Below are 26,634 nucleotides of genomic sequence, written 5' to 3'. Positions count from 1 at the left end.
TTTTCAAACTTTTAAGTGAAACAAATGCTTTTATGAGAGCTCTAGAAAATGAAAGGTGAGTCACAGCAGCGAGCGTGTTCCCACAGCACCCTGGCCTCTCCCCACAGGCAAACACAGAATCCTTCACTTCATGCAGGGCATGAGCTGAGGCTGGGAGTGGTGGTTTACAGACTTAAGAGGGACGACCACACAGTGTGGTTCTTCTCTTGGCCTCGGCATCTGGGAACCTTGGGTAAGTCAGCTTGACTTCTGTGCCTAACTTTGTCCATCTGTGAGCTGGGAATATGATAGCTCCCACCTCCCAGGATTTTCACGGAAGTTGAGTGAAGGGAGACATGTAACACACACAGAATATGCCCATTCCACAGGAGTCATTATTCTGAGCAACCCATGGTTTTGGTTAGAAGGAAGTGTCAGCTCCCCCAGACTCAAGGTGAGACACAACACATGCTTTCTGACGCAGAGAATGAGATTCCACTGTGGTCACACCAGGGACGGCTTGAGTTTTAGGGCATGTGCTTGGCAACAGCTGGCAGCCAGTTAAGTGAAAAGGGAGAAATAAAGTGCTCTATTTTCCCTCTTTTCCTGGATCTGAGAACTTCAAGGTAATATTGATAAACTTCATCCAAATAAAATCTTTAGCTAAAAAAACCCACTTAGAAAATGTGTTTTTAATATTATGTCAATGTGATTTAGTGTGACAACAAAACTGTTCTCTTCCAAAATCCAAGACTGAAGAAAAGGATTTAGAAACAAATCATCTTAAAATTTCTGAAGATCATAACCATTTAAAGTCTTCAAGGAAAGTAGATTTTAGAAGATTATATTATTTTTAACTAATCATGAAATTAATCATTATTCAAGAAAATTGAACCAATTATGAATATTTTTCTACAAGTGACTACTTAAAGACAATTATAACCATGAGGCTATATATCTTTCCTGGTTTACAAAAACATTGATGATATCTGATGTTTGCTTTCTCTCTCTGAGCAACAGGAAGTGTGAGTAACATCTTAGCGAAGGCGAAGTCAGGCACTCTGGCACGTAGAGGTCATATTTTGACTTTGTCCAGAATCACACAGTGATAAAAGATACATTTCCTGGAATGCTTTCCCAGGTTTTCTGACCTTTCCACTGCACCCTACTGTCCCTTTCTTCTAAGCCTGAATCATCTCTACCAACAAGTGCTTTCATCAATCATGGGGAACACAGTAAATTCTATGGGTCATGATCTGCCCATGTAACATGATAGGGTTTGGGGGTGCTTTGTTTTCCATTTGCATTCTTTTTTTCTTCACTTTCTTACATTTCACATGCTATTTTACACTTATTACAACTTAATTTACAGAAAGTCACTTGTCTTAATGTGGATAAAGTTTATTGAATCTTAAAGAGAAAGTAAAAGAGAAAGAATACTAATTGATACAACACTATATATATCAGAACTGAACATGTACAATTCTAATCTATGAATGTACATCCTGTGGCTATTTTCACAAATAGGAAAAAACATATATATAAGACTGTTAATTTCTGTATTATTTGTATGATGAAACATTTGGCAACACCTCAAATGTCGATTTCCTACAGGTATATGAATATTCATATAATAAAAAATACACATATAAAAGAATGAAAGTGAAAGTTGCTCAGTCATGTCCAACTCTTTGCAACCCCATGGACTATAGAGTCCATGGAATTCTCTAGGCCAGAATATGGGAGTGGATATCCTTTCCCTTCTCCAGGGAATCTTCCCAAGCCAGGGATCGCACCCAGGTCTCCCACATTGCAGGTGGATTCTTTACCAACTGAGCTACAAGTGAAGCCCAAGAATACTGGAGTGGGTAGCCTATCCTTTCTCCAATGGATCTTCCCAACCCAGGAATTGAACCGGCAGGTGGATTCTTTACCAACAGAGCTATCAGGGAAGCCTGCAAAAGAATGAAACTGGACCCCTGTCTCATCACATTAAAAAAAAAAAAACAAACTCAAAAGGATAGGAGACTTGGATGAAGACCTGAAACAATAAAACTCCCAGGGAAAAAAAATATAAGCCATTAAGCTCCTTGACTTGTCTTAGCAATGATTTTTTAGAACTGACACCAAAAGCAACAAAACAAAAATAAAAGAAAACAATCTGGTTATAAAATAAGCAGAACATCTGAATAGATATTTTTTCCAAAGAAGATGTCCAGATGGCCAACAGGTACATGGAACTATGTAAGACATCACTGATCATCAGGGAAATTAAAACCACAATGAGATACCACCTTGTAGCTGGCAGAATGGTTATCATCAAAAAGATAACAAGTAAGTACTGGTGAGGATGAGAAGAAAAGGGAACCCTTATGAATGGTTAATGGGGTTTTTAATTGGTGTAGCCATTATGGAAAACAGTATAGAGTTTCCCAAAAAATTAAAAATAAAGAATTGCTGTGGGATCCAGAAATTCCAACTCAGGGTATTTATCTGAAGAAAATGAAAAATACTAACCTCCAAAAGATATATGTACCCCCATGTTCAGTGCAACATAATGTACAATAGCCAAAATGTAGAAACAACCTAAGGGTCCATTAATGGATGAATGAATGTAAAGCTTGTGGTGTATATATATACATACATATATACATATACCATTCCAGTCCCAAAGAAAGGCAATGCCAAAGAATTCTCAAACTACTGCACAATTGCACTCATCTCACATGCTAGTAAAGTAATGCTCAAAATTCTCCAAGCCAGGCTTCAGCAATACGTGAACCGTGAACTTTCAGATGTTCAAGCTGGTTTTAGAAAAGGCAGAAGAACCAGAGATCAAATTGTCAACATCTGCTGGATCATTGAAAAAACAAGAGAGTTCCAGAAAAACATCTACTTCTGCTTTATTGACTATGCCAAAGCCTTTTACTGTGTGGATCACAATAAACTGTAAAAAGTTCTGAAAAAGATGGGAATACCAGACCACCCGACCTGCCTCTTGAGAAACCTGTATGCAGGTCAGGAAGCAACAGTTAGAACTGAACATGGAACAACAGACTGGTTCCAAATAGGAAAAGGAGTACATCAAGGCTGGATATTGTCACCCTACTTATTTAACTTATATGCAGAGTACATCATGAGAAATGCTGGGCTGGAGAAAGCACAAGCTGGAATCAAGATTGCTGGGAGAAATATCAATAACCTCAGATATGCAGATAACACCACCCTTATGGCAGAAAGTGAAGAGGAACTAAAGAGCCTCTTGATGAAAGTGAAAGGGGAGAGTGAAAAAGTTGGCTTAAAGCTCAACATTCAGAAAACTAAGATCATGGCATCCAGGCCCATCACTTTATGGCAAATAGATGGGGAAACAGTGGAAACAATGGCTGACTTTATTTTTCTGGGCTCCAAGATTGCTGCAGATGGTGATTGCAGCCATGAAATTAAAAGACGCTTACTCCTTGGAAGGAAAGTTATGACCAACCTAGATAGCATATTCAAAAGCAGAGACATTACTTTGCCAACAAAGGTCCGTCTAGTCAAGGCTATGGTTTTTCCTGTGGTCATGTATGGATGTGAGAGTTGGACTGTGAAGAAAGCTGAGTGCCAAAGAATTGATGCTTTTGAACTGTGGTGTTGGAGAAGACTCTTGAGAGTCCCTTGGACTGCAAGGAGATCCAACCAGTCCATTCTAAAGGAGATCAGTCCTGGGTGTTCATTGGAAGGACTGATGTTGAAGCTGAAACTCCAATATTTTGGCCACTTGATGAGAAGAGCTGACTCATTTGAAAAGACCATAATGCTGGGAAAGATTGAGGCCAGGAGGAGAAGGGGATGACAGAGGATGAGATGGTTGGATGGCATCACTGACTAGATGGACATGGGTTTAGGTAGACTCCGGGAGTTGGTGATGGACAGGGAGGCCTCGCATGCTGCGGTTCATGGGGTCACAGAGAGTCGGACACAACTGAGCAACTGAACTGACTGATACGTATACCATAGGATATTATTTAACCATTAAAAAACAATAAAATCTTGTCATTTGTGACAACATGGATGGGTCTTGAGGGCCCTATTGTAAGTCATGTAAGTCAGACAGAGAAAAACAAATACCATATGATCATTTATATGTGGACTAAAAAAAAAGAGAGTTTATAGTTACAGAGAACAGATTGGTGGTTGCCAACAATGGGGGAGTTTGGAATGGGTAAAATAGATGAAGGTGGTCAAAAGGTACAAATTTCTAGTTATAAAATTCATGTTATGTGAATATAACATACAACCTGGTGACTATAGTTAATAATATTCTATTATATGGTTGCAAGTTGCTGAGAGAGTAGTTCTTAAAATTTATCACAGTTTTAAAAGTTCTGTAAATATGTATGTTGACAATGTTAACTAGACTTACTGTGGTGATAATTTCACAAAATATACAAACATTGAATCATTATGTTGTCTATCGTAATGTTGTATGTCAATTGTACTTTAAATTAGAAAATCTTAAAATCACCCGAATAATGTCTCAGATTTGCTTTAATCAATGTTCTTAATCTAAAAACATTGATTTCTTTTTTTTTATTTTTATTTTTTAATTTTTTTTCTAATTTTATTTTATTTTTAAACTTTACATAATTGTATTAGTTTTGCCAAATATCAAAATGAATCCGCCACAGGTATACATGTGTTCCCCATCCCGAACCCTCCTCCCTCCTCCCTCCCCATACTATCCCTCTGGGCCGTCCCAGTGCACCAGCCCCAAGCATCCAGCATTGTGCATCGAACCTGGACTGGCAACTCGTTTCCTACATGATATTTTACATGTTTCAATGCCACTCTCCCAAATCTTCCCACCCTCTCCCTCTCCCACAGAGTCCATAAGACTGTTCTATATATAATTTTATTTTTAAACTTTACATAATTGTATTAGTTTTGCCAAACATCAAAATGAATCCACCACAGGTATACATGTGTTCCCCATCCTGAACCCTCCTCCCTCCTCCCTCCCCATACCATCCCTCTGGGTCGTCCCAGTGCACTAGCCCCAAGCATCCAGTATCGTGCATCGAACCTGGACTGGCATCTCGTTTCATACATGATATTTTACATGTTTCAATGCCATTCTCCCAAATCTTCCCACCCTCATTTCTTTCTATTTCCATTCCTTTAGTTTCTTCCTGTGTACAGAGAATGAGGGAAAAATCTATATGTCCCCATCTGACTGTCTTTGGACTTCAGAGATGCACCCAGCTGTCTTAATATTTTGACCTCTGAGTTGATGGAAGAGTTACCTCATCTTCTCTAACTTCTCTTACCCACTTATTTCACCTGATTCAGACCCCCAAAGTGAAATCTAGGAGATGGTATTAATATTTTCTATTGGTGCATTACTACAACCATACCTACACACAACCCTTCAATACATGCATGATGATGTTGAGTGTATCTTCAATACATTGTTATCTCTCTTCCCTTTATCTACACTAACCTGGATCAGGCCCCATCATTTCTCAGGTGGATAACTTTCATACCCTAATCTGATGTCCCAGCTTACAGTTCATGTTCTTCACATTGCAGATAAAATTATCTTTCTCTAAAATGGTATCCTGATTACATCACTCTGTTCTTATTTGTTTTTGTTAAAATTTTTTTGATCCTCCATGAGTCTTCCCATCACTTATAATTTGACAGCCAAATTCCACAGCTAGTTCCTGGCCCTTGATACTGTATGCAGCATCAGTCCCATCCCATTCTTGCATTCAGCACGCACAGTGCAAGATTCCCAGTTGTGCCACAGTGGCTTCCAAACCCCTTCTGTTTGCACATGGCACCCCTGTGCCAGTAACACTGCTGCTCTCTGGTAAATTTCACCAGTTCTTGCTTTTTCTTGAGGTCTCTGCTCCAGGAGATACTACTGTGAGTCTTCCTAGAACATCATAAGTGGAGTCAATTACCTTCTGCTTCAGGTGCCCTTATTACCTTACCCAAATGCTGTTATAAACCTCCACACCATGATATCTGTCTGCTTCACATCGGCTACATTTCCCACCACCAGGGATCATAACCAACTCCCCTTGGGACCTAGCCCCACACCTGGTAGTAACAGAGATCTTAGTTTGGATACCAATAAAAAGTAAACACTTAAAGAAGGTCTGAAGTGCAAGAGGTGAGCTCATACGAAGCATAAGAGCAGGAATAGGGAACAGATGAGGGAGACAGAAAGCTAAGAAAAGGTCCGCTGTAAGTAGGTCACTCCTGCAGTCAACTGGGACTCTGGTGTACCAGGGACCATCTGAGGAGCCATCTGGGACATTCCTCAGGGAAGCTGGGGTATTTATCCATTATCTCCCACAGGTCATTATTTAAGGGCTGTCCTCAGCCTTCTGGACTGCATGGCTTGCAGGCTGAACAAAATCCTGTAGCCGGAGAGAAAGTCCCCATCTGTGAAAAAAAGCAGTGTGGGTCTGAGTTGGGAGTCACAAGGGACATCTGTCACAGACTCAGGGTATGAACAGCATCTTCCAATTGAATGAATGAATTTTTTAAATTGCAATGGACTGTGGGAAATGAGGAGAATTTTGACTGAAGAGGATGGGATTTGGGTGATTTTTTAATTGGTAATTTTATTTAATATTATGTTTTTATAACTTATAGCAAAGAAGCATATTCTATAGTAGGATATCATTCATTAAATTTGGGGAATACAGAATTGAAAAGCTGTTTGAGATCAGATGATCTGTCAGTCTAGTTTCTCTTCCTCCAGTTATAGAAGCTGCATTCATTATTTCCTCTCAAAGTGTTGCTCAACCTGCTTGTGAATACAAATGATAAGAGCTTGTAGTCATCCCGTGCTTGGAAAACTTTCTTGTTTAGGGGCTATTCTCATGAGATATTGAATCTTATTTTGTCACCTTTTCAAGATGTATCCTTTGAAGACACTGAAGTTGAGAACAGTCTTCAACTTGACATTACTTCCTCAACGCTAAGAACAGTGTGTGCTCTCCCCTTACCCTACCTGACGTTTGCACACTTTCAACAACCTGAAACTACTCACATGGGGGCCCCACACCTCCAAAGGCCTCCCAGTGTGTCACTGCACCTCATAGAAAATAGTGCTCAGGACTGACCAGGGGTCTCCCATAGGCCTGAAGGAGTGCAAAATGTGAGACATGGCAGTGTACTGATGGACTCTGCCCAGGACTCTGACCATGGTGCTGGAATTAGCTGTAGTTAGGGGTCTGGTCCCCCAGGCACACTTAGCTTATTTCATTCTTGGATTCAACTTGCACACCAGTCTTTGCCTCCCAATACATACTCACATTTTATTTCTGATGGGCTTCCCCTGCCTCTCAAGTATTCACCTCTCAGCTGCACATCAGGACAAAGGGTGAACCAAGTGTGCAATAGTCAAGTGAGGCATCTGCTGTGTCATTGACATGACAACAGTGTCCTGACAGGGCTGTGGAGCTGATCACTGGTCAACTGCCATGGTTCCAATTTCAGTCTAGGCTAAGCCATGATCGCTAGAAAGACTGTGCTTATTTCTGGATAGTCATTGATTCTACTATTTAATACAAATGAATAATAATAATAATAATAAACCTGGTGGCTCAGCAGTAAAGAATCTGCCTGCAATGCAGGAAACTCAGGTTCGATTTCTGGATTGGGAAGATCCCTTGAAGAAGGAAATGGCAACTCACTCCAGTATTCTTGCCTGGGAAATCCCATGGACTGAGGAGCCTGGCAGGCTACAGTCCAAGGGGTTGAAAGAGTCAGACACAACTCAGCCCCTAAATCATCAATCATGAATGAGAGAAGTATGTAAAATTATAAAGAATTGGCATCAATATTATTTATTAAGACCACAGGAACACTTATTTTTTTTTCTTAGTTATATATTGTGTAAGTTTTCTTTCATGAGCATCAGATCAGATCAGATCAGTCACTCAGTCATGTCTGACTCTTTGCAACCCCATGAATCGCAGCATGCCAGGCCTCCCTGTCCATCACCAACTCCCGGAGTTCACTCAGACTCACGTCCATCGAGTCAGCGATGCCATCCAGCCATCTCATCCTCTGGCGTCCCCTTCTCCTCCTGACCCCAATCCCTCCCAGCATCAGAGTGTTTTCCAATGAGTCAACTCTTCGCGTGAGGTGGCCAAAGTACTGGAGTTTCAGCTTTAGCATCCTTCCTTCCAAAGAAATCCCAGGGCTGATCTTCAGAATGGACTGGTTGGATCTCCTTGCAGTCCAAGGGACTCTCAAGAGTCTTCTCCAACACCACAGTTCAAAAGCATCAATTCTTCGGCACTCAGCCCTCTTCACAGTCCAACTCTCACATCCATACATGACCACAGGAAAAACCATAGCCTTGACTAGATGAACCTTTGTTGGCAAGGTAATGTCTTTGCTTTTGAATATGCTATCTAGGTTGGTCATAACTTTCCTTCCAAGGAGTAAGCGTCTTTTAATTTCATGGCTGCAGTCACCATCTGCAGTGATTTTGGAGCCCAGAAAAATAAAGTCTGACACTGTTTCCACTGTTTCCCCATCTATTTCCCATGAAGTGTTGGGACCGGATGCCATGATCTTTGTTTTCTGAATGTTGAGCTTTAAGCCAACTTTTTCACTCTCCACTTTCACTTTCATCAAGAGGCTTTTGAGTTCCTCTTCACTTTCTGCCATAAAGGTGGTGTCACTAAATCAAGGGAAATATAGTAAACAGCAGAAAAATACTAAATTCAAAGGCATAAAGTCTTTTGTGATGGATTGGGTACTAGGGAGGAAAATAATCTCACCTGAGGGGAAAGCAAGGGACACAAATAAAATGTAGTTGATGAAATCTTGCACATTGGGCTTTTTCATTGTAGCCACTGCATTAACTGATGCTCTCTGAGGAGCTTTAAGAATGCTGCAGATGTGTGCTGGGGTCATCAAAAAAAAATAATAGACCAATAATACTAACATTTCTAATAACAGTGTCACTAAAGGACAGAGCAGTTCACTTGATCCTTACAGATACAGGAACTTGGGTCAAATATTATTCTTGATATTTTATGAGGATGCAAAAAATTACCCTAGAATGAGTGTAACAAGATGTTAAAATGGAACTTTTGGCTGAAACATGTAGATACCAAATTCCAAAGTTATTGGTTAAACACAATTTATAAAATATGTAGCCAAGAAGTGGTTAGAGGACTCAATTCAGAAGCTTGTGGGGCAGATCGTGTGCATGTGTTCTTGTGCTACACACCCACTGAAAAAAGTTAAGTAAAATGAATGTTTTATGAGCAAATCTTAATCTGCATGTGATCTGAGGACAGATTGCCTGTGGGGCCTCAGGGATCAGTGCTGACTGTGTCCCTGGTGTAGCCCTAGCCCCACAAGGGTCTTTGTTGTCTATAGGGTGCTCGGTCAGTGCAGACAGTCTCTTAAGTATGTCTTTTATCTTCTGTTTCTGTTACTTGAACATCTTGGAACTTTGGTGACCCTGGATGGACAGGACCACCATCCTCCTGCTCTAATCACCCCAGGGCCAGGTACCAGACAACTAGGGGCAGCCCCTGTGTCCCAAAGCCCACTGAAAGTATTCAAACAAATCAATCCTAAGCCTGTTTACCCTTCCTGTTGCCTGTTTCTTTCTGCAGAAGCCACAATAAAGGGTCTTTGTCACATTTCCCCCCTCTCCCTCTGCCTCCTGACCCACTCTGGTGCTATCCTATGTGGACCCCTGGAGGGTGGAGGGCTCCCTGCTCTTGGGAACTGTGAATGAAAAACTATATTTATAGAATGTTGCTGTTTTCTGTCAAAATAAATAATAAAAAAACTTAAAAAAAACCTACCTTTATAATGACAATCATCTTCTGATCTGTTGGCCTTGTTACATCTCCAATTTTCTACTAATACATTATACTTTAAAGCGGATAAGAAATGGACTATATGGCATTTGAGTCCACTAAGATGAACTAGTCCTGAACGTAGGCCATCTGGCTCTCTAAGTCAACCTACCTTTTGAGGGGAGAGGTAAGGTGAAGTACCTACTAAACCAAGAGCTCTCTCCGCGCACATATGAGTAAGATAATTTTTAATGTCAGTATAGTTATCATAGTGAGACATGAAATACTACTTTTTTTTTTCTAAGTAGTCACCGCATACCTGCTTACTACTCTCATGTATATTCATTCTTTCTTGTTTATTTCAGAAGTTAATTTCCTGTTTTGAAAACTTATATTTTTCCATTTTGAGATGCTTTCATTTTCCATGATTTTCACCACTGTTGACTGTCATATGATGTATTCTTCTGGCAACCCATGGCAAGTTCCAACCACTTGCATGTCTGAATTGAATTTTTAATCACTGATTGTCCTACATCTTCACCTAACTTGGGCTCCACTTGCCCACTTGAATGCTTGTGTCATCATTTCTAGTTCAGGAGCCAGTCCCATCACTGGAGGAGACAAAATCCAGATTGGAATTTGCATGTGTATATATATATATATATTTTATAAATGACAAGCTTATCTTTTTGAAAAAAATATTGTGGCATAATATATGTAAAATAAAAATTTGCATTTGCATAATTGCTTTTAATTGGAGTATAGTTGATTTACACTGGTGTGTTGGTTTTTTCTGTACAGCATAGTGAATCAGTTATACATATATCCTCTCTTTTAAAAATTATTTTCTCATGTAGGTAATTATAGAGTATTGAATAGAGTTCCCTGTGCTAAGCAGTAGGATCTTATTAGTTATCAATTTTATATATAGTAGTGCATATATGTCAATCCCAATGTCTCGATTTATCCCTCTACCCCCTGTTCCCTCTTGGTAGCCATAAGTTTGTTTTATACATCTGTGACTCTATGTTTTGTAAGTAGGTTCATCTGTACCACTTTTTAAATTCCACATGTAAGCAATATCATAGTTGTCTTCCTCTGTCTGACTTTCTTCTAATTTTTAAGTGTACAGTTCAATGGCATTTAGTTCAGTTCAGTTCAGTTCAGTCGCTCAGTCGTGTCCAACTCTTTGCAACCCCTTGAATCGCAGCACGCCAGGTCTTCCTGTCCATCACCAACTCCTGGAGTTCACTCAGACTCACGGCCATCGAGTCGGTGATGCCATCCAGCCATCTCATCCTCTGGCGTCCCCTTCTCCTCCTGCCCCCAATCCCTCCCAGCATCAGAGTCTTTTCCAATGAGTCAACTCTTCACATGAGGCGGCCAAAGTACTGGAGTTTCAGCTTTAGCATCATTCCTTCCAAAGAAATCCCAGGGTTGATCTCCTTCAGAATGGACTGGTTGGATCTCCTTGCAGTCCAAGGGACTCTCAAGAGTCTTCTCCAACACAACAGTTCAAAAGCATCAATTCTTCAGCACTCAGCTTTCCTCATAGGCCAACTCTCATGTCCGTACATGACCACTGGAAAAACCATAGCCTTGACTAGACGGACCTTTGTTGGCAAAGTAATGTCTCTGCTTTTCAATATGCTATCTAGGTTGGTCATAACTTTTCTTCCAAGGAGTAAGCGTCTTTTAATTTCATGGCTGTAGTCACCATCTGCAGTGATTTTGGAGCCCCCAGAAATAAAGTCTGACACTGTTTCCACTGTTTCCCCATCTATTTCCCATGAAGTGATGGGAGCAGATGCCATGATCTTAAGTACATCCATATTATTATGGATGTATTATATAAGTATTATATGTATTATATAAGTATTATATGTATTATATATGTACTATATGTATTACTTCCCTGGTGGCTCAGACAGTAAAGCGTGTATTATATGTATTATATAAGTACATCCATATTATTGTGCCACCATCAGGACTGTTCATCTCCAGAACTTTTCTTTTTTCCAAACTGAAATTGTGTACCCATCCAACAACAGTTTCCCATTTCCCTCTCTCCCCTCAGTCCCTGGCAACCATAATTCCACTATCTATTTCTGTGACTTTGGCTATGTTAGATACCTCATATAAGCATAATCAAGATACCACATATAAGCATAATCATACAATATTTGTCTTTTGAGGACTGACTCATTTCACTCAGCATAAGGTCCTTAAGGTTTATTCATGACATAGTATTTATCAGAATTTCATTCCATTTTAAGATTAAATAATATTCCACTGGGTGTTTATACCACATTTTATTCATTCATCCATCAGCGGACATTTGGGTTGTTTCTTCCTTTCGCCTATTATGAACAGTGCTGCCATTGACACTAATATGTTTTCAATTCTTTTGAGTATATACTAAAAGTATAATTACTAGATTGTATGATAATTCTATTTTCAATTTTTGAGAAAGCATCAAACTGTTTTCCATAGCAGCTATACCATTTTGCAGTCCCATCAGCAAGGTGCAAGGGTTTCAACATCTCCACATGCTTGTCAACATTTATTTTTAATTTTTTCTTTGAAATTTTTTTAATAACCTTCCTAATGGGTATGAAGTGTGTCTCACTGTAGTTTGCAGTTCCTTAATGATTGGTGATGCTCAGCATCTTTTCATGTGCTTTTCTGTCATTTGTATATCTTCTTTAGAGAAATGTCTATTCAATTCCTCAGCCCATTTTTGAATTGGGTTATCAGTTTTTTTGTTGTTGTTGACTGTAGGAGTTCTTTATATATGTATGTGTTAATCTCTTATCAGACACATGATTTAAAAATATTTTCACTTATGATGTGTGCTGCCTTTGTACTCTAATAATACAGTTCTTTGATACACAAAAGTTTTAATTTTGATGCAATTCAATTTGTCTTTTTTTTTCTTATGTTGCCTGTGCCTTTGATGTTACATGCAAGAAATCTTTGCTAAATTCCACATCATGAAGCTCTTCTAAATTTTCTATTTTCTTCTAGAGAATTTATAGTTTTTACTCTTAAGTTTAGGTCTTTTACCCATTTTGAGTTTTTTCTGTATGGTATATGGTAAAAATCCAATTTCATTCTTTTATATCATGACCATCTTTTGAATTAAGATAACATGGTGTTAATTTTGGTGTTATCATTTCCATTTTCTAAATGGGTTCACAGAGATTTAGAATAATAAATGCTTCATCCTTTGTCCCTCAGCTAGACAATAGCAGTGACAGTTCAAACATAGTTTATTTATTCCAGTCTCAAGCTCAGAAATATGCAGAGAAGTTAAGAAGGCTCAGGCCAAAAGTACCTAATCTGAATTTGTTTTTCTTGTAATATAAAGTAAGTTCATATAATGGGATTCTGCTTTCAATTTTGTGCGTATTACTCATTGCTCATTGGGGATGTTCATGTTCAATTCATGTTTGTAACCTCACAGGGTTATCAAAACAAAATCAACTCCTGGACATTATCAAAAACCTTCAATATTCACTACTTAATTGCTAGAATATAGGTAAGCTAGAAAGAAATGGTTAAAGGAAAGTTATCCGCTGCCAGAGAGATCTCACTGATTGGCAATCACTTAAATCGAGTATGAAGTGAAAATGAAAGTCACTCAGTCGTGTCTGACTCTTGCGACCCCATGGACTATAGCCTGCCAGGCTCCTCTGTCCATGGAATTTTCCAGGCAAGAATACTGGAGTGGCTTGCCATTTCCTACTGCATAAATTGAGTATATGTATCACTATTCATAAGTGCTGACATGCAGAGCTCTTTATTGTTGGAAAGACCTTGTGTGTTCTTTATGTCGTTCCCTCATTCAATATTCATTTATTTGAGTGAGGACTGGCAGTGGGTTGTCTGGGCACCAAGAGGAGGAAGAAAGTATTTCTGAACTTGTGAGCTCACAATTACGTGCAGTGTGAATGGCTGCACAGCTGGGCACAGGGTGTGGGGAAGCATGGAGGGACTCTCCCAACTACATTTCAGGAAGAAGAGCCAGAGCACACTTTGTAGAGGAGGAGGCAGCCCAGCTGAGACATTAAGGATGAGTAAGGAGAGCTGTCTTGCAGCCCTTACTGTGAGTCAAGGGCCTTTAAAGATCATATATCCACTCATATAATCCTTACAATAACCCTTTGCAGTGGATTCTCTTATTATTCCAATTTTATAGATAAGAACACTGGTTCAGGAATGATGACAGAATTAGCAAGATCTGCAGGCAGCGAGGAAGAGAAAGATGTACCAGGCAGAGTGAACTGTTTATGTCAAGGATGAAGCCAGAGACAGTGAGACCTGTCAGAGGAACAGGAAGAGGGATAAGTTGACCATTCAGGTTGTAATGGAGTGACATGCTGATTGGAGGCATTTGGACCTTCTGCTGTAGGCAGAGGATACTTGGTGAGGCTTGCTCTGCAAATGTCTGAGAAATCATGAAACTCTTGAATAGTGTTTACAAAATTGTCGTTATTGTACTAAGTCATGTCTGACTTTAGTGACCTAGTGGACTGCAGCACACCAGACTTGCCTGTCCTTCACCATCTCCTGGAATTTGCTCAAACTTGTGTCTGTTGAGTCAGTGATGCCATCCAGCCATCTCATCCTCTGTTGCCCTTTGCATGCATATCCCTATGTGCATTTCTTTGTTTAGAAGATTCATCTATCAGGTTTACAATGAATTAAAAGGTTAACAGATCTTGTAAATGGTAGAGAATCATTCAAGGATCTTCACCAGGAGAACAGCCCTGGACATATTTTCCCAGCCAAACTGAAGCAGGGCGGGTTCAGGGCAGGATGACCCCTTGCTGCACTTCTTTGGTAACAAACTGATGATCTGTATCCATCACTTTCCTTACATGTTGATCCCATTCTGGACACAGTTTCATCAGGGTAAACCTATGAGCTGTCTTTGGTTCATTTGCCCTATGACCCACTCTCAAAGTGATAGATGTTTGCTTACTATCTGTTGAATGAAATGGATACATATATCTGTAGTGCTTGGATACTTAAATGAAGGTAAATATTAAGACATGAAAACAAGTAAACAAGTAGGAGACTGAAAATATATAAATAAAGGTAAAAAGTGTAAAAAGGCAAGTGTGATATTGAACACAAGGTCACCGGGAACCAGACATACTTATTTCCTAGTCATTACTTTTCTCAAATAGTACACATAATGACCATTCGAGAATTCCAAGTGCCTAGGATGAAATATAAACAATTTGTCATGGGTTAATATAGAAGAAAGAACACGGGATTTGACAGCAAACGACCTGGGCTCAGGCCCACCCTCTCTTGTTTGCAGTTGGACAACCCATCATCCTCAGAGCTTCGACATCCTTAAAGAAAATGGAAAAAAGTCTCAACCTGTTTCCAGAATGAGGGCTGGATAAAATGAGATAACAATGCAGACTGGAGCTGTTAACTGGAAATATTCTACTAATGAGAGAGTGAAACAATTTTTTTTCAGTAATAGTACACACTAGTATGCAAATATTCTTAATAATACAAACACTTCTTAAATGGGATCACCACATGGCACTCAAAACAAGAGTGTTTTCTCTAACCGTAGACTAAGAAGTGGTGAGAATGTTGCCTTAGGCTTAGCCAAAGGAAATAGGGTGGTGATGGACTGATAATAATATAATAATGATAATAAAGTGCACACTCAAAGAATTGTCTGCTGGGCCATCTGAAAAGAACATTTTGTTTTCCTTGAATTAGCTCTTGTTGCTTCTTCTCTTGTCAAGAAAAAAACTCATGCAGACATACGCCTTCTTGGATACTCTCAAAATTCATTCTGCTGCTGGGCATTGTTTGCAGAGAAAAAATAAAATTTTCAGATCTTACATATGAAATAAATCAAAGATCATGTTTCAGATCCTTATTCTAATTTCTGCTGAGAATTACTGCAGACCGTTTGCATGGGTCAGGGTGAACTTCCAAACAGAGAATTATGATGGATTGGGGGCCAGACAGAACACCACCTGGAAGCAAGTCAGGATTTCTTTATTTAATGTAAAAGAAATTTAATACAAATATATTCGGTATCCAACAAAAATGTGACTGAGTTATTAGTGATTATTTAGTTAAATCTTTAGTCCAAACAGGAAAAAATGTACTTATTGCAGTCAAAATCACAAAGTTCTGGCTGTCTGAGTACCCCCTGTCCACCATACAGCTCATTCATTTATTCAATAAACAGTTATTAAACATCCATTTGAGCTGAGGGTATGTCAAGAACACAGCCTCTAAGTGTATAAGATGGTCTCACTACTCACAAGGATCCTGTGGGCAGATTATCAGAGGACCGAGATGTGGATACACAGATTTGAGCAAGTTCAAATTTGGGCCAGATCAGCACACAGAAGAACAGACAGGGAAGCAGTTTCATCTTTCTTAGAGCTCCTGGAAGGTTTGTCTTAGGACAGATACATGAACTGGGTTTCATGCATGATGTTTTAATTGTACTGGAATTTGTTTTAATCAGGTGTGAAAAATACCCAGACCCAGACATAATTGTGATGAAGGAAGAAGTTTATACTCAGAGAGGCTTAGAAACAAGAAGCGTGGTCCTCCACGCAGGTCACATGCAAAGCACCAGGGTCAGGCATGGGGCAGAAGGAATCAGGCATAAACAGGGGTATACGCGTTTTTTGTGGTTTCCATGGGAAGGAATAGTTGGACAGGGTAAGCAGGCCTTGACTTGGCTAGTTTAAATAATTCCAATGAACTTTGAAGCATAGGAGCTATCTTTATTTGTCTGGTACCTGGCCCTGGGGTGATTAAAACAGGGGCTTAGTGGCCCTGAGTGTGAAAGCCCCATAGAATAGGTGGCAGAGGTGTGAGCTCTGCATTGGCTGGTGTGCATTTGAAAGGTACATTCCCAGGCAGTTGTTCTCAGTTTCTAAGAACTGCTTAGCTCTGGGAGGGGTAGTCTTTTTAAAGTCAGCAAGGGCCCAGATGTCAAAACCTCAGAAATGAAGAAAATTAAAGACATGGTTAATACAGACGTTTAGACAAATGTCTTTCCTGAAGGCCAGAGGGGAAAGAGATTTAGTGTGGAGGGAACAGGGCAGCAACAATGCAAAAATCTCCAGATAGATGAGACATATTTCTGGGACAGCACTTAGATCCTTGGTGGCTGGACTTCTCTGGAGAAAGAAGTTATGGCCCAGAGACTAGGACCTACAGAAGAGCAGAAGTGGGAACGATGCTGTTATTCAGCTGCTAAGTTGTATCCAACTCTCTGTGACCCTATGGACTGTAGCACATCGGGCTTCCCTGTCCTTCACCATTTCCTGGAGTTTGCTCAAAGTCATGTCCATTGAGTCAGTGATGCCAGCCAACCATCTCATCCTCTGTCACCCCCTTCTCTTGCCCTCAATCTTTCCCAGCGTCAGAGAAGGATACTGTAATTAATAGCAGAAACTTGAGGCCTGAGTGGGAAGGAGGGGACTAGAGGGGACCTGGGGCCTGCAGGGTGTAGGGAAGGAAAAGAAGAGGCACTTGATTCTTGCCACCTCCTCCGGTTTCCACCAGATTCTACCCTCTCCTCCAAGTGCAGTTCATGAAACATATTATGAAAACTTCTATGACGTGGAACCAGGGAACTCTTCCACAAAAAGAGAAGAGGTAGAGATTAGGGTGAAAAGGCAAAATTAGAGTTCACAGACTGGGGCCACAGAAACCTGACCTGAAATATGTTTGCTGCCACTGACTCATAGAGGGAGTTACTGAATTCTTAATTCTCTAAGCCTCAGTTTCCTCATCTGAAAAACACAGACAGTCACAGCACATACATTTTGTGAGGAACTGATGAACTAATGCATGTTCACTCATTGGCACCATGAGCCAGAAGTTACCATGTCATGTGCTCCCAGTGATTGGCCTGTGTGGACTGCCCAGAGTGTTTAAAAGCATCTCACCAGACAGCATGGGGCCTGGTTTGTGCCTGGACTTTCTAGACAGCCACATATACATGAAGTGAAATGAAAGTTGCTCAGTTGTGTTTTGCCTCTTTGCAATTCCATGGACTGTACAGTCCAAGGAGTTCTCCAGACAGAATATTCCACAGAATACTGAAGTGGATATCCTTTCCCTTTTCCAGGGGATCTTCCCAACCCAGGGATTGAACCCAGGTCTCCTGCATTGTAGGCAGATTCATTATCAGCTGAGCCACAAGGGAAGCCCACGCATGAACTGATGGTCAAAAGAAGGTATTCTCTGAAGTACAGTCATGACTATATTATATATGCCTACCATTAAGAATATACTTTCCATATTAGCTTGCAAAAAAACTCCCCCATATATAGCAAATCATTCAAAACTTTCTGCTGGAAAGATATGATATTACCTATTTAACAGTAAGGAAACAAAGCTTGAGAGAGACTAAACTAATTCACCTATTTTGTGTATGCTCAGTTGCTAAGTTGTGTTCAACTCTGTGGAACCCCATGGACCATAGCCCACCAGTTTCCTCTGTCCATGAGATTTTCCAGGCAGGAATACTGGAGTGGGTTGCCATTTCTTTCTCTAGCACATCTTCCTGACCCAGGGATTGAACTCACGTCCCCTGTGTCTCCTACATTGCAGATGGATTCTTTACCACTGTAGCTCCTATCTAAACCCAGAACTCTAATTGAAGTCTTTCACCCCCAACCCCAACTCTAGAGTCATTATTTGAAATGGAAAGAAGACTGCAATTTGCTTTGAACTGGGGCAGTGGGGAAGGAGAAGAAGGAGGAAGTGGTTTGCTAAACACCTGCCTTCCTCCTGGGAAATCCCTGCCAGTAGCAGAATAAAGTCAGACAAGTTTCGTTTTGTTTTTCTCCCCAGGAGGAAATCAGCTCAGCGTTGATCTAATATTCTTTTACTGCTGCAGTCACATTTTAAATGACACCTGCTAGCATTTCAGCAGCAACAGCAGCAGCTAGCATTTGTATCTGGGCAACGCTGCTGAACTGTCTTTTTTAAAAATCGTAATTAGAGGCTAATTACTTTACAATATTGTGGTGATTTTTGCCATACGTTGACATGAATCAGCCATGGGTGTACATGTGTTCGCCCTCTCTCCCTCCCATCCCATCCCTCTGGGTTGTCCCAGTGCACCAGCTTTGAGTGCCCTGCTTCATGCATCGAACTTGGACTGGTGATCTGTTTGACATATGGTAATATACATGTTTCAGTGTTATTCTCTCAGGTCATCCTACCCTTGCCTTCTCCCATAATGTCCAAAAGTCTGTTCTTTATATCTGTGTCTCTTTTGCTGTCTCACATTTGAGTCGTTGTTACCGTCTTTGTAAATTCCATATATATGTGTTAATATACTGTACTGATGTTTTTCTTTCTGACTTACTTCACTCTGTATAATAGGCTCCAGTTTCATGCACCTCATTAGAACTGAGTCAAATGCATTCTTTTTAATATGAGCTGTCTTTTACAGCTGTCCTCTTTGGGAAAAAAAAAGATTAAAAAAATATTTAAACACCTTTTCCACCTTTCTCATTTCCTACATTTCATTGAATAAATTCTAACTTTTTTCTACTTTACAAATAAATGACACAAGTAGAATTCTTCCTCATAGATCCACTGGATTCTCTCACACAAATTGGAATACAAAAGATTTCTCATTGGGGTCTGAAAATGATGCTTTTACACACACACACAAAAAAACTTTAAAACATGTATCTCAAAAAAGCAAAAAAAAAATACATATTAAAAGATGAAGATACAATGACCTGAAAATTTCTATAGTTCATGAATTATTCTTAGGCTCAAGTTAATGTGTTTTCAGTTTTCTTTCTTTAGAATGACTTTTCCCCAAATTTAGCTTCTATGATGACATTCACTCTAATTGCACCCTCAAGTGTACTTTTATTGTTAAAGTGGATGCAAGGAAGACAGACATTTTGAATTAAAGAATTATTTTACCATGTGTATGTGTAATGTGAGATGTGTTTAAAAGGCAGAAAACTGTATGGAGGTCTAAATGCTAAGGACCTTCAGGAAAAAATAGAGTATATGCAGCCACTGAGAGACTCACAGGCTATAAACTAGTTTAAAATCACAAGATGCTATTAGCTAATATTTATCTGGCAGGTTAAGTTTTCTAAAGCACATTTTCAGTGTCTTTAGATCCTTTGACATCCTGTCCACTGTCTCCATCTGTAGATTATATTTCTTTGAAGCTCACGCTCTGGTCATCACCGCATCCCATTCAACGATTTCAGCATCAATAACTGAAAAGGTATTTTCTGTACAGTGATGACCCGGATTTGAAGAATAGGAGCCTCACTGTCTTTCCTACAGGGATAAGAGCTATTTCTTCCCAAGTGTGCTTTCTCTGTGTACCCAGTGGGGCTGCAGCAGGTAGCAGTGAGATAAAGATGCTAGCCTTCGTGGAGTTTATGCTGGGGGTTGGGGGAAGGGTATAGCAAATGAAATCGAGGGGTGATATGAGGGCACTTGAAATGTGAGAAGATGGATGAGGGGCAGGGTGGGAGCGTGTGGGTGCAGATGCAGAACAGGGTGACCAATGATGGCCATCAGTTAAACTTGCCCCATGGATGAATGAAAGAGAACCCTCCAGGTGGGGCTCGGCACCACATGGGTCCTGTCGGGGGAGTGCCTGTGTGCTGGGCACAGTAGAGGGGCCCGTGAGGGGCGCTGACTCTCGGGGGGAGGGGGGGAAGTCAAGAGGCAGGTGCTGGAAGACCATTGGGCCTTTACCTCCAGGGGGGCTAGGATGGCCCAGGTATGGGGGGTTCTGAGCCAGGCAAGCTCAGGCTCTGGCTAAAGTTCCCAGAGGACCATCTGGCTCCTGTCTGGAGCATCAGCTGTAGGAGGATAAGGACAGACGCCACTGGAATAACAGGAGGGAGAAGTCACCAGAGGAGACTTGGGACAGAGTGGGTGGCGGTAGACGGTTGAGAAGTGCTCAGCTTTAGGCTTATAGAAAGCAGAGCTGACATGGGTTTCACGAAACAAGGGCTCTGGCTGTGGGAGAGGGGAGGAGGATCCAGGCAACTGGGAGGCCAGGGGGGTCACTTAGTGAGACGAGGAACTGTTTGCACATGGCATAGTGCTTCCTGTCACTCTTCCAAAATCCAACTTGCTTGCCTGAGGACATTTTGGGGGAGAATCCCCTGGAGAGATGCACGCATGCAGGATTTACGGAGTGGAGAACCCCACCCCCTCCAGTGGAAGAGAACTGGCAGTTAGCGCATGGTACTGCCTAGACATGCTTTCTGTTCTACTGCTCTTCACTCTCGATGATACTCTTGAGGCTGGGACTGCACAAAAGAGTAAAACCCAATGGATGTGAGGCACACTGAAGTCCGAAGTTTGCACAAACACTTGACCAGAGTATTAAGATGCATGTACTGAATGGTCTTTGGGGTCCTTAGCCACCTTTCCCTGGGCATCTGTTTTATTACAAAGTGCTCTACAAACTGCATTACTTGGATTCCTATGGACTTAAACTAGACAAAGTAGGAGATATTGTTCACATCTTGTGCATGAGGAAACATGGAATCATACATTCTGCTTTTCTATGAGCCCATTGGAATTTGTTGATCTGTGGGCCTGGATTAAATTTTTGAATGAAATTTATTTTTAAGATCTTTTAGATTTTCAGGAAAATTTCAAAAATGGTACAGAGAGGTCCCATGTACGCACATTCCTCTGCTATTTACAGCTTACATTAATATGGTCTATTTGATGCAAATAATAGAACAATGTGCTTGTGTGTGTGCTCAGTTGCTTCAGTAGTGTCCAACTCTTTGAGACATTATGGACTGTAGCCCGCCAGCCTCCTCTGTCCATGGGATTCTCCAGGCAAAATACTGGAGTGAGTTGACACACCCTCCTCCAGGCGATCTTCCAGACCTAGAGAGTATCAAATCTGCGCCTCTTAAGTCTCCTGCATTGATAGGTGAGTTCTTTACCATTAGCACCACCACGGAAGCCTGATAGACCAACCTGATCCATTATTCTGAACTAAAGTCTAGTTTATTCATCTCTATAGCTTTCCCCCAATTCCCTTTTCTGCTCCATCACCTTATATGTACTTGTTATATCTCTTTAAGCTCCTCTTGGCTGGAACAGACGTTCTTTGTTTTTGATGACCTTGATGGGGTTGAGAAGGACTGATCAGGAGTTTTGTAGAACATCCCTTAGTTGGGATTTATCTGATTTTTTTCCCCTAATGATTAGGCTGAGGTTATAGATTTGGGAGGTGAAGATTCGAGAGGTGAAATGCCCTTTCAGTATGATTTCTCAGCATGAACAGTCCTTGCTGATGGTAAACTTGACCTCATGGCACTGTAAAGTTACTTTTCTTTCCTCCCTTTCAGTGTGGTGGTCTTTGGATAAAAGTCACTATGCCTAGCTTGCACTTGAAGAGAGAGGACAAAGTATGTTTTCAAAAGAAGAAAAATCCAGAATAATTTTGAGGTTAGTGTTGCTAAGTACTTTTGCAAAATCTGCTTTTACACACTGAAAGGAATAGATCCCTCTGCATTATTTTGAAATATTTAATTTGATACTGAGGGAAGGCTGCAGACCACTGCTGAAAATGCAAAAAGAGATACTGCGATCTGCTTATTATCTAAGCTCCTCAACAAGATAATGACTGCTTGTCTTCATTGTTTGTGTGCATTACCTTTGAGCACAAACGCAACTGTGACAGTTCTGGGGCTAATTGGAAGCTCTCCCACTAATTGACTACATGACGGTGACAGTTCCTTGCTTGCTTCAGTGCTCACATCTGCCCCTATCATTTAGGTTTTTCCAGTAGGGTGGTGGGGGGACCCTCTCATTAGAGGTGTGTGTACTTGAATAGATAGAATGTTCTGTTCATGTTTTCTCAGTCTTCCTGTTTTGCACTTCACCAAACATTTAGTTGATTGCCCTTATATAATTATGCAGTCTTGAAGTGGAGAATGTCTACTTCATAATTTATATATATGTATGTATCCTTGAAGACCTTCCTGAAAGACAGTTTCTTAATCTCTGCCTAAATATCTCCATGTAAGGAAAGCTACTTTTTATCAGACATGCGAAGCCCAACTTCAGATAACTCTGACCTTTCGATACTTACTAATTAGCAACTGCCTTTAATAATGACAATGATGAATATGGTGATGGTGATGGTGATGATGGTGGTGGTTGGTGGCTGCTGATGACAACGAGATGGTTACTAGTGGTGGGAGTTGTGGCAGTGGTAGTGTTTTATACTTTCAGTGCTTATAAAACAAATCATCACGTGTAAGAAATTTAAAGATTTAAACCACTGTATTTTAGAGATCAAATTGACGTGTAACCTTACTAAATAGATTGTATGCTGGTAGAAAATTCTATAATTTATAAAACTAAATTAGAATTTTTATTTTGAGATAATTATAGGTTCACATGAAGTTATAAGAAACAATACAAAGAGACCCCTGCACTCTTTTTCCAGTTTCCCCCAATAGTAACATCTTGCAGATCTATGGACACACTCCAGTGTTCTTGCCTGGAGAATCCCAGGGACGGGGGAGCCTGATGGGCTACGTCTATGGGGTGGCACAGAGTTGGACACTATTGAAGTGACTTAGCAGCAGCAGCAGCAGATCTATGGTACAATATGTCATGTCAGCCAGGATATTAACACTGGCACAGTCAGGATGCTACAAAACATTCTAGCATCAAAAGGACCCTCATGTTGCACTTTATTAGCCTCACCTACTTCCCTCACACCCCCAACTCTTCCTTAACCTCAGGAAACCAGGAGTCTGTTTTCCATTTCTATTTTTTCATTTGAAGTATGTCATATAAATGAAATAATATACTATGTAACCTTTTGAGACAGACACTTTCAAAACAGTTATTATTTTTTATTGGAGTATAGTTGATTTAAGAAGAGATGGCAAGAATACACAGAAGAACTGTACAAAAAAGATCTTCACGACCCAGATAATCACCATGGTGTGATCACGGACCTAGAGCCAGACATTCTGGAATGTGAAGTCAAGTGGGCCTTAGAAAGCATCACTACGAACAAAGCTAGTGGAGGTGATGGAATTCCAGTTGAACTATTCCAAATCCTGAAAGATGATGCTGTGAAAGTGCTACACTCAATATGCCAGCAAATTTGGAAAACTCAGCAGTGTCCACAGGACTGGAAGAGGTCAGTTTTCATTCCAATGCCAACGAAAGGCAATGCCAAAGAATGCTCAAACTACCACACAATTGCACCCATCTCACATGCTAGTAAAGTAATGCTCAAATTTCTCCAAGCGAGGCTTCAGCAATATGTGAACTGTGAACGTCCTGATGTTCAAGCTGGTTTTAGAAAAGGCAGAGGAACCAGAGATCAAAATGCCAACATCTGCTGAATCATGGAAAAAGCAAGAGAGTTCCAGAAAAACATCTACTTCTGCTTTATTGACTATGCCAAAGCCTTTGACTGTGTGGATCATAATAAACTGTGGAAAATTCTGAAAGAGATGGGAACACCAGACCACCTGATCTGCCTCTTGAGAAATTTGTATTTGTGTTGCAGGTCAGGAAGCAACAGTTGGAACTGGACATGGAACAACAGACTGGTTCCAAATAGGAAAAGGAGTACATCAAGGCTGTATATTGTCACCCTGTTTATTTAACTTATATGCAGAGTATATCATGAGAAACGTTGGACTGGAAGAAACACAAACTAGAATCAAGATTGCTGGGAGAAATATCAATAACCTCAGATATGCAGATGACACCACCTTGATGGCAGAAAGTGAAGAAGAACTCAAAAGCCTCTTGATAAAAGTGAAAGAGGAGAGTGAAAAAGTTGGCTTAAAGCTCAACATTCAGAAAACTAAGATCATGGCATACGGTCCCACCTCTTGATGGGAAATAGATGGGGATACAGCAGAAACAGCATCAGACTTTATTTTTCTGGGCTCCAAAATCACTACAGATGTTGACTGCAGCCATGAAATTAAAAGACGCTTACTCCTTGGAAGGAAAGTTATGACCAACCTAGATAGCATATTGAAAAGCAGAGACATTACTTTGCCAACAAAGGTTCATCTAGTCAAGGCTATGTGGTTTTTCCTGTGGTCATGTATGGATGTGAAAGTTGGACTGTGAAGAAGGCTGAGTGCTGAAGAATTGATGCTTTTGAACTGTGGTGTTGGAGAAGACTCTTGAGAGTCCCTTGGACTGCAAGGAGATCCAACCAGTCCATTCTGAAGGAGATCAGCCCTGGGATTTCTTTGGAAGGAATGATGCTAAAGCTGAAACTCCAGTACTTTGGCCACCTCATGCGAAGAGTTGACTCATTGGAAAAGACTCTGATGCTGGGAGGGATTGGGGTCAGGAGGCGAAGGGGACGCCAGAGGATGAGATGGCTGGATGGCATCGCTGATTCGATGGACGTGAGTCTCAGTGAACTCCGGGAGCTGGTGATGGACAGGGAGGCCTGGCGTGCTGCGATTCATGGGGTCGAAAAGAGTCGGACACGACTGAGCGACTGATCTGATCTGATAGTTGATTTACAGTATTTTAAGTGTACAGCAAAGTGATTCATATATACATACATATAGAGTACATATATATATTCTTTTCCATTATAGGTTATTACAAGATATTGAGTATAGTTCTCTGGACTGTACAATAGGTCACTGTTGTTTGTTTTATATGTAGTAGTGTATATCTCTTAATCCCAAATACTTAATTTATCTCTCCCTACGCTTTCCCTTTCGGGAACCATTGTTTGTTTTCTATGTCTGTGAGTCTATTTATGTTTTGTAAATAAGTTCCTTTATATCACCTTTTGATCCAGCAATCCCACTCCTGGCTATATATCTGGAAAAGACAAAAATTCTAATTCAGAAAGATACATGCATCCCAATGTTCATTGCAGCACTATTTACAATAGCCAAGACATATAAGCAACTTTAGGGTCCATCAACAGATGAATAGAAAAAGATGTGGTATATATGTATACACTCAGCCACAAAAAGATTAATATTTTTCAAAAAATCAGCTTAACTCTCCAGAGAGTCAACCACGTGGTTCTGGGTATCCACATCCATTCCTTTTTGTTGCTGACTGCTATTCTATAGCAAAGATGTACCTTGGTTTGTGGAAAAATTCAGTCTTTACAGTATATCTGGATTGTTTCCAGCTGTTGGTTTTATGAGTTAAACTACTGTGCACATTCACTCACAGGTTTTTGTGTGAACCTGAGTTTTTATTTCCCTGGGATACATGCCAGGAGTGCACTTGGTGAATCATACACTAGTTTCCCGTGTTGATTTTAAAGAGACTGCCAGTTTTTTTCAGAAGGTTGCACCATTTTATAGTCTGCCAGTGATGTGTGAGTGATCTGTTTTCTCCTTGTCCCTGCCAGCATTAGCTCTTTTTTTATTTCAGTCATTCTGATACATATGTATTGACGCCCAATCATGGATTAATTAGCGTTGCACGTCTTTAAATGCGCATACTTAGCATTTGTACATCCTCTTTGGTGAAATGTCTCTTCATACCTTTTGCCCCTTTTCTCATCATAGCCTTACCACTGAGTTTTGAAAGTGTCCTCTGCTGGATATATGCTTTCCCAATATTTTCTAATTGTCTGTAGTTTTTCTTTTCATCCTCTTAACAGGGTTTTAGGAGAGCAAAATTTTAAATTTGTGTATAGTCCAACTTCTTTCCTTTTATGGATCGTACTTTTGGTGTCTGGTAGAAGAATTCTGCTTAGCCTGAGGTCTTCGGGATTTTCCTCTAAAAGACTTACAATATCATATTTGCACTTAAT

The sequence above is a fragment of the Bos javanicus genome, chromosome 4, assembly GCF_032452875.1.
Source record: "Bos javanicus breed banteng chromosome 4, ARS-OSU_banteng_1.0, whole genome shotgun sequence".
NCBI lineage: Eukaryota > Metazoa > Chordata > Mammalia > Artiodactyla > Bovidae > Bos > Bos javanicus.
The sequence above is the reverse complement of the archived record's forward strand: the minus strand, read 5'-3'. Positions refer to the sequence as shown.